Source organism: Pogoniulus pusillus, chromosome 2, assembly GCF_015220805.1.
Source record: "Pogoniulus pusillus isolate bPogPus1 chromosome 2, bPogPus1.pri, whole genome shotgun sequence".
In the NCBI taxonomy this organism is placed as follows: Eukaryota; Metazoa; Chordata; class Aves; order Piciformes; family Lybiidae; genus Pogoniulus; species Pogoniulus pusillus.
The window spans coordinates 33,883,092-33,896,388 of record NC_087265.1 but is presented as its reverse complement, the minus strand read 5'-3'; the positions used below and the strand labels follow the sequence as shown (position 1 = coordinate 33,896,388).

Sequence of the window (13,297 nt, the reverse complement as noted above, 5' to 3'; positions counted from 1 at the left end):
ACACGTGCAAGTCCTGGAGAGTTTCATGCTCTGGGAAGGACAAGATGTACCAGAGCAATGGTGTCCCACATGAATAAAAGCATCTCCTTTCTCCACAGAAGAATCTTCCCATGTCCATCCCAAAACTCTTTATTCTGTTGTTTGGCAGATTGGAGGGAGTGTTTGCTTTTGGGGGTTGGTTTGGTGTGTGTGTGTTTCAATTATTATTTGTTTTGTTCTTTTTTTTCCTTTGCTTTGTTTGATGCTTTCTATTCCATTGTTTGTTGTTGGTTGCTTTTTCTTTCCCAAATGAATGCCATGATGCAGGTCTGCCCCTTCAGGGAGTGGGGTTTGGCAGTGATGCAATGACAAGATGTCGCTCCCCCTCTCCTTATGTTTTCTAAAGGGCTCATTCTTGTTGGATCCTACTTCTAGTGCTCTTTGCATCTTTCTTGGCTCCATTTGCATTATGTGAGTGTCTGTAGAGGGCTTGGAGGAGGAAAGCATTAGGTAGAGGTAATTATTAATGATAATAAGAACAACTGTGAGAAGGATTCTACTTGGGCTGCATTATAAAGACACTCTGAAACCACCCACCCCTGCAAAGTAACCTCTTTGCTTGCTCTGCTTTGTCTCTGCTTTGCCTCCTGTGTACTAATTACCTGATTTCACTTTTTCCTTTCTCCTACCTGGAATTTGGATCAAATACTCCTTTCTGTGGTCATGATATGCCTCCTACCTTGTCATGTCTGAAGAAAAAGAGGGGGAATATAACTTTTTAAAGTCCCTTTTGAGCCATTTGATGCAGAGATGCATGGCTCAGCTCCCATGGCTTAGAGACAATACTTGACACACAGCAAGAAAAAAGTAGCCTTTCCTTTCTCTCTGAGGGCTAGGGATGCTTCTCAGCATCCCTGACACCAAATTCTCCCCTTTACAAGATTTCAGCACCTGGTGCTGTTAAATCCACACAGCTGGATCAGATTGGAGGGAGTTTTGCCAGGGATGCTCTTTCTCCTCCCATGCAGGAGGTTGTTACCCACAGCAATCTGGCAGTGTGCTTGCAGCAAATTCTGTATTTCTCTGCTAGGGGAAACTTGTCCTTAGTACCCCTGGCTCAGCCTACAGGTGGCAGAAAGCCTCTACACAAGGCAGAAGCTGTTTGAGAAGCCCACCTCAGTTTAAGCAGCATCGTGCACTCCAGCTGGGACAGATGCTGAGTGTAACTCCTCCACCGACTGGTGCCAAGTTGCCTTCATAAACTTCACCTGGACTACCTGCAGCTGACCTCACATTTTTCAGGTGGGTAATTCCTGATGTGACCCATGTTTAAGATCTGTTTCACAAAGCAGTCATTTCTGTTATCATTTGAAGCTGGGGATGGTCCTCACAGGCACTGCATGGGGTCAGATCTCTAAATGCTTCTCCCACACCATCGTCCCTATGTACCCTGTCCATGGGGTGTACTCAGCAAGCATGCTGCATTCCAGCACGCAGCAAGCACTGCACTCAGGCAGCTTGCAGCCAGGAAACCTCATCCAGTGTGGGTGGCTGGTGGGACCACTCTGCAGTGTGGTCAGTGCTAACTTCATCCAGCATGATCAGTAGGATGTCCTGGAAGCATGCTTGGAATGATCTCCATACAACATTGTTTGTGGGACCTCTGTGTGGTGTGGTTGTGGGGCACGCATACAGACTCTGCCCATCTTCTCTTACCCCCATCATGGAAAAAGGGAGATAAGGATAATGAGGCAAGACAAATGAAGGTAAGACTCCTCAAGAGCCTTTGATATTCTCTCATTAGCTGGTGGGCCCAGGCTGTACAATATTTCTATAGCCTCTGGTCTTACAGTGCTAATTAGAGACAGAAATAAAAGCTTATTCTTCTTCTCCTGCTGAAACATGAAGCAAAAATTAACAGCAGGTCTTCTCCTGTCAGCTGTGATCCCATCAGCAGCCATGGGGTAGGGGGACACCAATGGGGCTGGGTGGTAGAGGAGATGGATTGGTGCCACTTCACAGCCTGTGTGTGCTGAGGCAGCTGACAAAAGCCAACCCTTGGCAACACTGGTTGTATTTTAAAGAGACCATCTGCTCCCAGCAGACCAACCACTCCAGCAGAGCATGGCCAGCCATAAAACCGGAGCTGGCAGGGACTGCCTCAACAGGATGGCATCCACCAGGCAGACCCCAAAACCACTGCATGGTGAGGGGGCTACCATTCCACATTGCCCAGAAGGTGTCTTTTAGTTACCAACCAGAGCCATTTGATGTGAATTTCTCTGGTGCCTTCACTCAGTTGTGACATGGAAGTCTGGTCTGTTAAGCAGCTTTGGGCTGCAGCCAGTCCACCATCCCTTACAACAAACTTTCATCCTATTGTTTTTGTTATTGCGTCTCTTGTTTCTGCTGTAAATAAGATTGGAGGCTTTTCCAGAGTCCCTTGTTGGAGCAGAGCAGGTGTGAATTGCTGCCCAGAATTACAGAGAGCAGCCCAGCAGGATCGAGCCCCTCCTCTGCCTGAGACACCCTCCTGGGACAGCAATAGACGTGGGAGATGGTAAGTGGCTACAAGTAGTTCCTCCCGAGTGGTGGCGGTAACAAAGACCCTGAGAAGCTGAGCAAGGCGATGCTGCTTCTTGAATTGCAGGTTTGCCAAATGATGATGCAAAGCCTTAGCCAGCACCTTAACTCAGTGGCAGGGGCTGGTTCATTCCAGAGGATGGCTGAGGAGCAAAAGAAGTACGGCTGCTTCTCCCCACCAGCCTGCACGCACAATGACTGTTCCTGGCACTCCTTCAGCCTGTCTCCCACCTTGTATTTCATTGAAATGTGAGGTGGATTTATTGGACTTTTTAACTTGAGTTGTCTCAAAACTTGATGGCAAACTTCTGTGAGTTCTGAAGTAAGTGGTAGTGAGCATCCTGCTTCTTTGGCAACCCTCTGTCCATGTTGCTCATGGGAGTAAGTTCTTTGTGCATTTGTGCTGGCTCCAAAACACCTCAAATCCCTAAAGTCAAGCCCTGGTGCCTGGGAGCCACCACAGACCAAGCTAGTGGTACTCTTCCTGCTTCAGGCCATCTTAAATGAGCCATGCCACTGCTTCTGCTTGAGGTTTTCTACCTTCTATCTCCACTCACATCCCTTCTTCATGTTTGCTTACCATAGGTAGTGCAGAAAACAGTCCACCTTAATTCCCCAACACCACAGTGCAGGTGTAGTCTCAGCTACAAGCAGGGGCCAACCAGCTCCAGTCACCCTGGAAATCTTTGGCCAGATAGCATGACAGAAATTCCCAGCTTGGGCCCTACAGCACCCTGGTGCTCCCTGCACCCTAGAAGTGACATGCCCATGCCTACTCTGCCTCACCCACTGTCCCCTTCATGTTCTCAGTGTGCAGTGCCTCTGTCCCTGCTTGCATGCTTGTCTGGCACTGTTGGCCCTGATGATTTTTTTTTCTGTAGGATGACAAAATTCTGTCATCTTACTCGAAGAGCAGAGGGGGAAATCCAGACATCCAGTGGATGCTGAGGTGAGATAGTGCACAGTTGAGCTCTAATTGACCATTTAAGCTAATTAAATTACCAAACCAAATGAATTTGGGAGGGTCGTTAGGATGAAGAAAGGCTGTAAGAGTTGGGGTTGTTCAGTCTGGAGAACAGCAGGATCTAGGAAGATTTTATTGTGGCCTTCCAGTATTTAAAGAGGCCTTTAAGAGAGATGGGGAGAATCTTTCTAGCAGGGCCTGTTGCAACAGGTGAAGGGGTGACGGTTTAAAACTAAAAGAGGGGAGATTTAGGCTAAATAGAAGGAAGACAGCTTTTATAATGAAGGTGCTGGAACACTGGCACAGCTTGTCCAGGAGAGGTAGTAGATGGAAGCATTCAAGGTCAGGTGCAGTGGGGCTCTGAGCAACCTGATCTAGTGGAACATGTCCCTGCTTGCTGTGGGGTGGTGAGTGGGATGGGTCTGGACTAGATGACCTTTAAAGGTCCCTTCCAACCCAAAGCGTTCTCCGATTCTATGACTCCTGCCCTCCCTTCTCCTAAGCACCTGTGCTGCTGTTGGTGTCTCGCATCAGGAGCGGAAGATGCAAGGCCAGCCTAATCTGTTCACACAATTTCCCCACCTCCAAGCATCATTCCTCCCCTGTTGTAGAAAACAAGCATGTTTAGCTACACGGTTTTGGCATCTGAGTTGCCTGATGGCTGTAAAAGGGAGTAAACACTCATCCTGCTGACATGGCAATAAAACCGGTGCATCTGGAAGAGAGGAGTCAGCAGCAGATGTGCCCCTGCAAACTGCTCACTGTGATGAATGCTCTTCCCAGATACTGCTAATCCTTTTTCTCTTGCTCCTAGGCCTCCTTAATTGTGCTCCCTGTGATTAAACAACTCTTTGAAGACATCAGTAGAAGTTATTTCGTCCATGTGGGAATGTCGCTTCCCAGGTTTGAAGCCTTTGGGTCTGGGTGTAACAGAGCTTGTTTTGAGAGGGAGCTGGGGACAGCAATGTTTGGGGTGCTCTTATGACCCCAAAGTGCTCAAGGAAGAAGGTCAGTCAGCTGCCCGGGAGAGTTGGTGGGCTTGGTGGATGTGCACCCATATGCCAAAGCATGAACCTAGGGATAGCAAATTCCCAGGAAGCTGCTAGTTCCCTGGTGGTGCTTCCTCTCTCAGCAGTCTGGAAAGATCAAAGTGCATGGGTTCGGGAAGGAGAGGGGTTCCATGGCTGGGGTGATGTGTTAAACCAGGCCATCCTTCCATGAGCAAAGTGGAGGTGGGTACTGGTTTTCAGCCTCTGAGGTTTCCCTGCAAGCACAATACCCAAAGCCTGTTTTTTTGGAAAGATGCCAAAGCTGTGGCCTGTGGGAGGGACACTAAAGCCCAGCAGGGCTTCAAGAGTGTCTGAGGAGCTTTGGCAAAATTCACATTGGGATGGAGACTTATTTTATATGTGCCTACACTCAGGAGCAATATGCAGGCATTTTCTGCAGGAGGGACCCTAAGCAGCAGGGAGCTGTCAGTGACAGTACTTCATCCTCTGCACACCATACTGCTGCTGTGCTCCTGAATGCTCCCAGAGCAGGATCCCAGCCCCATGCCAGCAGAGGCTGTGTTGTCACTGCCCACCCTGGAGCTGGTGCCCAGCTTCCTGAAGGCAGAGGAGGCAGGTCCCTGTAGATAGAGGCAAGTGATTGCCTGAATATTCATGTGTCGGCAGGCAAGCTACAGCAGGCCCTTGTTGCAAACTGCTACCCAAACTGCTTACATCCATAAATGAGGGAAATAAATAAACAGATGCTTGTTAATTGACTTAATTACCCACCAGCAAACAGGAGACCGGGAGCACATCAATAAAAAAGTGTTTTAAAAAGCAGCTCATGGTAATTCTTTTCCATATGCAAACCATGCTGGTCTCTTCTGTCTACAACAGACTCCCCAAAGATGAGAAGTGGATTTTCATTACAGGGGAAGGAGAGATCAAAGTCTGAAAATTAGGGTTGTGGCCCAAACTGAGGCCCAGATTCATGCCCTATTCCAAAAGCTGGGCTCTTTGAAATGCAAGCTGGGCCACAATTTAACATGCAGCCATGCCAGGAGTTACTGCAAACAACCCTCCTTGAGCAAGAACAATCCAGCAGCTGAGGTAATCCTCCACACTTTCCAGTGAGGATCAGGCCTGAAGGAGGAGGAGGCAGGGATGGGGAACTCCTTAAGATTATTTTTATATTGTTTTTTGTTTTTCTGAAGATGATCAAGCAAAAGGGATACGGAAAACCTGAAGACCTGTTCCACTCACTGCTGCATGGCTATGTCTAACCTGAGAGCATAGGATAACTCTGGTGTACTCCTGATGAGGCTGATGCTCTACCCACAGCTGATCATTGAGACAGTAGACCAGCACAGATAAGCAGGTATGAAGTATGAGCTGCCAGACCATGATGAGTAAATTAGTATTGCCCAAGCCAGAGGCTTGCAGGCAGACCTCCCATCTTTTCTCCCAAGATGCATGCAGTGGGTCCTGTGCAGACCTTGGAGCAGCCCTGCTGGGTCTGGGAATGGAAGTCTGTCCTACAGCTTTTGATGGACAGCCCTGTCCACACCCTTCAGCTTTTTTTTGTGCACCTTTCTGGCAGTCTATAACTTCACATGAGGTGAAACTGAGACCACAATGCCGTCTGTTGACCAGAGCTGTAGGAGCTCTGCCTCCCATGACCTCACTTGATCGTGACACCACAAAAACCCCAAACTACCTAACCCTGAAAAAATGGCTGTGCCAAGCTCCAAAGCCTGCCAAAACCTCGAGCTTTAACCTATCGTTTTGTTCACATTCTAGAGGTGGCTGCCCCCGCACGGGTGCTGCTTAGCAATGCGCGAAGAAATCGCTGCTGCAATCTGCCTTGTGCGTGCACCTCAAGCCTGGCCAGCCGAGACAGGTACCTGCCCTTTCCCGCCTCCCTTCTCAGCTTGTTTGCTCTGTTCGTGGGCTGGAAGGGAGGAAAACCAGCGTGGGTTCAGTCGGGACTCCGCGCAATCGGTCTCCAGTGCCGTTACCTGCGCATCACACGGTGCCGGCGTTTAACGAGTGCCCCCAGGGCGGGCAGGTTACGAAAGGAGCCCATTCCCGTGGCCCTCGCTGCCGCCCTGACGTCAATGTGACGCGCTGCAACCAGGGCTAAGTGCGGAGCAAGGTACAGCAGCGCTGAGCGGTGCAGCTTTCGGGCGCAACCGGGAAAAAAACAAGAATGAAGGGGTGGAGCGAGTGGCAGTAAGAGATGAAGGCAGATAGTCTTATCACCTGGAGCTGGCAGCTGGAGCGAATTTCCTCTCCCCAGCGAACACGCTGCAGGTGTTAGTAATATTCTCCCACCATTCAGGTCCTGCAGACCTTGCTTTCGCCTTGCCCAGGTCTGATGGCATGTGGGGATGATGTTGCACCACGATGCCCAGGCACTTCCATTTTGCATCTAGGTTTTGAACGGGCTTTAACACTGTTTGTTGCAACTCTCTGCAACTTCAGTAGAGAGCCATAGCGTCTGCATCAACAGGAAGCTTCTCACAGGGCTGCACCACCATCCCTGCAGGTGTTAGTGCTTAGGGACCTGGCCTAACAGTTATGTACAGAGAGATGTTAGGTTATGCTTGGATTTGATGATCCTGAGATCTTTCCCAGCCAGGCGGTTCTATGATTCTGTGGTCGTCCTGAGAATTCAGGAAAAGAAACTAGGTCTGAACAATCCCTCTGAAGGCAACCAGCAGCATGCACACCACAGACTGTGTCACCTAAACTGTCAGGTGGCAGACTGTGCTGTTCATCTTGTGCTGCCGAAGGTTGTATGTTACCCCCAGCTCTGCTATATTTGCTGAGCCATCCTCATCAGCATTTCTGGTTTTGTCTAAAAGAAAGGAGCAAGAGAGAGCACTTCTAGTCCCTTGCTTGCAAGGCAGACTCCAGCTGGGACCCATGCAGGCTGCACAGCAGAAGGCTTTTGCAGAATTCATGTGAACCCAAGTCTTACTTCTGAGTAGTTTAAGTCTTACTTCTGTACTTTTTAACACAGCCTTCCTATGTGGTTTTCGTTTAATTTGGAGCTCACAGTAAATGTGTGAGGTGGCACTGGGGATGCAGGGTAGAAGCAATACCTTCCCTGTGCTGACCTACTTGGCTGTGCATCACCAGCCCTCAGCAGAGTGACTGTCGGGAAGTTGCTTGTGTCACAGGTTGTGACCAAACACCCAGTGAGCACCAGGTGGTGGAGATAGACAAAATGAGAGCCAATAAAGGGGTGGGGAGAGGCAGCCTCTCAAAGCATGGTGGCAGCATGAAGCAGACTGGATGCTCTTGTTGCTCCTGTTTGGGAATATCAGACCCATGTGTCTGGAGCAAGTCAGACAGTAGTGGCATCTGCTCCATTAATCCCTCACTCTCTCACTGAGCTTGGTGTCATGGGATGCTAGCAATGATTCCTCTAAACCTGAGGACATGTTACAGTCCCAGCTCCGCTCTGCAGCATCAAGGGAAGGATGCAGTTTCAAACACAGGAGCTTTGAGTGGTAAGCCCTCCATGCCCCGCCAGGTGCAGAGCCACCCTGCCATTTGGCACTGCTCCTGATTCAGTGCCTGGGAAATAGATAAGAAATTCAGTTATGGGCACAGGACCGTTGCACATCCCCACTTTTGCAGAGCACTGTGGGAACTGATCAAATGGTGGTGGGGAGAGGAGTGGACACATCAAGGTGGTCATGGTGGCACCAGGCTTGCAGTGCTCGGCAAGTCTGTCCTATGCAGGTGGGTGTGAAAGCACTAGAGGCAGGCTAAAGGAGCAGGGCACTGGGCAGCCTGCCCTGCCAGCCTTGCAGGACCAGTTTCCAAGCCCAGCATGTCTTTCAGCAAGAGGTGCAGTTTCACCACCTGCTCGTTGAAGCCGCTGGCTGCCACGTTACCTATTTGTCGGCATGCTTGTTTGGCTTTCTGAAATGTGCCTGTCCAGCTCCTCTGGCATCCAACATGCAGCTGCCTGCCTCCTGCACTCTCCAGATTTGGGTTCTTCCTTGGAAAGCATCCACATCGCCTGCTATTTTTGGAACAGAGGCATCTATTGTCTTGTGCTGTTCCCCACTGAGTTCAGCTCACAACTCCCCAGGGCCCCTTTCTTCTAGAACCCTTTCCCTTCCTGTGACATGACTTCTGCATGCTCCACAGCATCTCCAGTACATAGCACTGACAGAGCCCTAGAAGCAGCACAGGGCAGAGTCCTTACTACCGTTCTGTGGATGCCCTGAGCCCATTGCTACCCAGTGAGTTGTCAACAGGGTCTAGGAGCAGGCTGGAGCAGTTTGTGTTAGGTGTCCGTCTCCAATGGTGGGTTCCTGCAGTCTGACATGATGCTTTCTAACCAGATGGGTGGGAGCTGTGTTTTGGGGTGAGCCCTTGTATTAGGCACAGAGAGAGAGAGACTGTCAGACAGGCTGGGTGCTCCTGGCAAGGGTATGTTGGAAGTTACATTGCAATCTGCTGCTGCCCTTCTCTTTGCCATGGCCTTCAGAGCTGGGCTAAGTTTTGCAGCCGTGGCTCCTGTAGCAAGAAGGCTGGGCTGATGCACCCCTAGCCCAGCAGCTCTGAGGCATGGTTAACCAAAAGTTACACCTCTTTGATTTCTTTGGTGGTGTTGGGTTCTCTTGCTGCCAATTTGTATGTGCATCCTCCAGAAAACTAGCCGACAGTTTTCAACTGTGCCATTTTGCAGAAGATAGAAGCAGGACACGAGAAGGGGAGGCAGGATGGAGCTATTTTTGTCCAAGTCCATCTGCACTGATAATTCTCGATCCAGCCACGACCGTTACTGCAGCAGGATTTGACGGGTGGCCTGGCTGAGCAAATATCCTGCATGCTTTGCAAGCACTCCAGTCTGCTCATGCCCATGTATCTGTCCTTGCAGCGTGGTGGGTCAGTCTGAGCTTCAGCAGAGCCAACAGCAGAGATACAAATGCAGAAACAGATCCACAGCAAGGGAAAGAAACGGCTCCGGCACCTCCTTCCAACCACACATTGCTCTCCCTGCAGTCAGCTCCACATCTCAGAAGAGTGACTTCGGCACTGATGGCCCCTCAGCATGTTAGAAAAGTTTCATGCAATCTGTTTACTTTTGGGCATATGTTGTGTTCATGCTGCCTGGAGTCTTGCTGCCTCTAATAACTTTGGGTGTTATTTTCTCCAGTTTGTTGCCTGGGGTGCAGATTGACACCTGTGGAAATAGGCCTCCAGGGGGGTGCAGAATACCATTGTTCCTCCGGAGTAACTTCTTTACTGCTGCTGTAAAAAAACCGACACATTGCCCTTGTGGCATGGGTCCTCCATGGGATGCAAGAGGGAGGAGATGGGAGGAGACAGGACCTCCCTGCGCTTCACTGCTGTAAGAAGATCAAGGGGGCCTGAGATATATATATCTGTGTGTAGCTGCATCTGTGTGTACACACATGTGTGCAGATCTACAGTCACAGATAAATGCGCCCCACAGGGACTGAGCAGTCCTGCCAAGGGTGAAATCCCTGACCATAGGATCAGGAGTGAGGTCTTGCTGCAGGCAGAAGTCTCCTGGGTGGACAGGAGGTGTGCATTCAATGCACAGCATCTCTTCTTGCAGAAAAAAAAAGAGCAGAGTGTGCTGGTTTGGTGTTCCAGTTTTCCTCATTTTCTGTGTGCTATTCCAAGAATGATGCTTTGAGGGAAGTGCCCTGAGTCCCCAACTCTGTGCCACGGTGTCCTGGTGTATGCTTCCAGCTCACCAGCTCTGCTGCATCACAGTTTGCACCCAAGGGGACAATCTAACAAAATAACAATGTTAATAATAGTCAATTTCAAGGCCAGGGAAATCATTTTTTTTTCCAGGTAGATGAAGTCAATGGGACAGTGCTCTTCCAGCACTGCTTCTGACCTCAGGTGAGGACTTTGGGCTGTGACGTACTCTGTGGGCTAGGTAAAGCTGCCTCCCCCAGAACTGGCTTTTCAATGTACATATTAGACTGTATTTGCAATGTAAATTAATAAGTGCCATCTGCTTACCTCTGATGTTATGAGAATGTTGTCTTGTGACGGGCTACAAACAAGACAACATTGAAGAGGTAACACCTGCTGGTACACATTTACTGCAATTTATTTTCAAACATTGGATTATTTTGGATGGGAGAAATAGGTATAATCTCCTCTTGCTATCTATTAAGTGCTAATGAGAGGCACGTGTGTGGACTGCTAGACAACGTCTTCAAGAAATAAGTGGTAAGGTTGGAGCAAACTGTATCCAAGGGCAGAGGGACCTCAGGAAGGAGTTTGTACCTCTGTAGCTTGTTCTGCAGCTCAGCCCCCTGACTGATGAAGATTTAAGGGGATGTTCAGCTGGTGAAGAGTTGCTGCTTGTCATATGTAAAGCTTGCTGCAGGAACAGATTGATTTCAGGCAAGAGGGCCCTAGAGGTAAAAAAAGAAAAAGAAAAAGAAAGGTTTATCAAAACAACCCACTTTAGCCTTTGGGGATGGGATGGTCTGAGTTTTAATTTCAAACTCACAGCCTAGTTTTGAAATGGAAATCATCCTAATACTGCGATGGAGATGAAATCTTTCAGTTTAAGCAAAGTAAAATGTTTCATTTGACCCCAGATACCCTCTTCCCAAGCTTTCCCAGAATAGCAATAAAATCTAAAGAAATAGATAGTAGATAAAACCTGAGGTCCTTGCAGACTCCTAGCTTTCTTTTCAGCTCAGACGTTCCTGAGCTGACATCCAGCCTCCCATTATACCTTCTTTTTTCTCATCCCCCTTATTTTTCTGCAGCTCGGCAGCACTGCAGGGCAGCGACTCACAGGCCTGAGTTAATACCTGACAGGACACAGGTTGTGAATTCCAGCGTGGCTATACAGCTATTGCTGTAAGTAATTGTTGTGTTGGTGGCTAGCTCTTATTTTACACTGCCTGAAGCATCTCGAGGTGAAAAGGCTGGAGCACGGGGCCATCTCATCCGCTCGCTCAAAGATACGGCACTGAACTGCTCATACCAGGGAGTAGGCAATGCTGATGGTCCTGACTTTCTGCACCCTGCACAGAGCTGGGTGCCAAAAATCACCCACTACCCAGACCTACAGAGATGGAGGGATTCTTGATGACCTTAAGCAGGGGAGAGGAGAAGCCAAGTGGGATTTTACAGAGGAGAGGGGTTTTCTATCGAAGGGGTAAGGTGATAAAAGGAGAAACTGGCTGTAGAAGATCAGGAGACTCACTGCTGGGCATGTCTCAGCCTGACAGAATAAACTGGGTATGGTTAATGTTAGAAACATTCATCATGTTAGCCTAGGAAAGGAATGAATGGCTTTGAGGATGCTCCATTGAGTTGGGGTGCATGTTGGCTTCTGCATGGGTTAAAGCACAGGTAAGTGTCCTATTCTCAAAGGTGAGAGCATTTAACATGGCCCTGACCCAGGAGGTTTGCAGCCTGGAGCAGTCTCCAGGTACATACTTGGGAAGGACAGGAAGGGAAGACATGAGCAAACTCAGCATTGTTTCCCCTGGGACATGTTGAGTGAATTCTCTAACAACAGTTCTTCTGGGAGGCTTGTCGTTTTTGAGAGGCTCATTATCAAAGTTATTAAGCAAATATGTTGATTCCCCTTCATCTGCCGCAGACCTACAGGGAGCAGTTTTAATGTGGTACACTCAGTGATGAGATGCAAGGCTCTTCTTACCCTGGGTTTTGGGTGGATCACAGGCATCGTTGGCTCAGCAGTGGGACAAAACCAGCAGGCTGAGGTAGCAGCAGCGCAGGTGGAAGCTTTGTCCTGCATTGCATGTACCTGAACTTCTGGGGTGACCTCATTGCTGTCTACAACTACCTGAAGGGGAGGCTGTAGCCAGGTGGGGGGTGGCCTCTTCTCCCAGGCAACCAGCAATAGAACAAGGGGACACAGTCTCAAGCTGTGCCAGGGGAGGTATAGGCTGGATGTTAGGAGGAAGTTCTTCACAGAGAGAGTGATTTGCCATTGGAATGAGCTGCCCAGGGAGGTGGTGGAGTCACCGTCCCTGGAGGTGTTCAAGAAAAGCCTGGTTGAAGCACTTAGTGCCATGGTCTAGTTGACTGGCTAGGGCTGGGGCATAGGTTGGACTGCATGATCTTGGAGGTCTCTTCCAACCTGGTTGATTCTACAATTCTGGGCTCCCAGATGTGTGGCGGTGGTGGCACAGAAGCAACAGCTAGAGCAGAGCTCTTGCAGAGGACACTCACACAAGTAATTCAAGCTGGAGAAGGCAAAATTGACCGAAAGCACGTGCAAATCTACCTGGGAAAGGACCACTGTGTATTCACCTGGTCCTCGTGGTCCTTCCCTAAATATACAACCCTGTTAATAGGCCATAACTGGCTGCTGAGAGCCATTGCTGTTAGATAGGACCCTGGGCTGAGTGGGTCTGAGTGAGGACTTGCTTTCTGTCACCAGTAGGAAGCACTTTTATGCTTATTCACTTTTGCAATGAAAAGACACCAACAGAAGCTTTTCCTGCATCTGACTGAGTTTTGTGTCATTCAAAGCACAGGGGCAGTGGTAGGCTGGCAGGGGCTACCCTCAGTGTGGATGGGTACTGTTGCTCCCACCAGGCCTTTTGCACAAAGCAAAGATGTCCTGGGGCTGGGGCTAAAGCATCACCAGGGTGTTCATGCCTGCCCTCTTGGCTGCATCTGGAGCACTGCTGTCTCCTGGATGTCCCTCCCTGCTGCCCTGTCTCACTCCTGGCCCATGCTGGAGGGGATGGGGAGTGTTGGGGTCATATTTGTT

General features: G+C 49.4%; 1 long non-coding RNA gene across 1 annotated transcript; it reads left to right on the top strand.

Annotated features, from left to right (window-relative positions):
- The first annotated feature begins 3,445 nt into the window (after positions 1-3,445).
- Positions 3,446-5,868, top strand: LOC135187927 (uncharacterized). The gene is made up of 3 exons (XR_010307502.1): positions 3,446-3,511; positions 4,341-4,429; positions 5,733-5,868. It is a non-coding gene; the product is annotated as an uncharacterized LOC135187927 (long non-coding RNA).
- Positions 5,869-13,297: the final 7,429 nt, after the last annotated feature.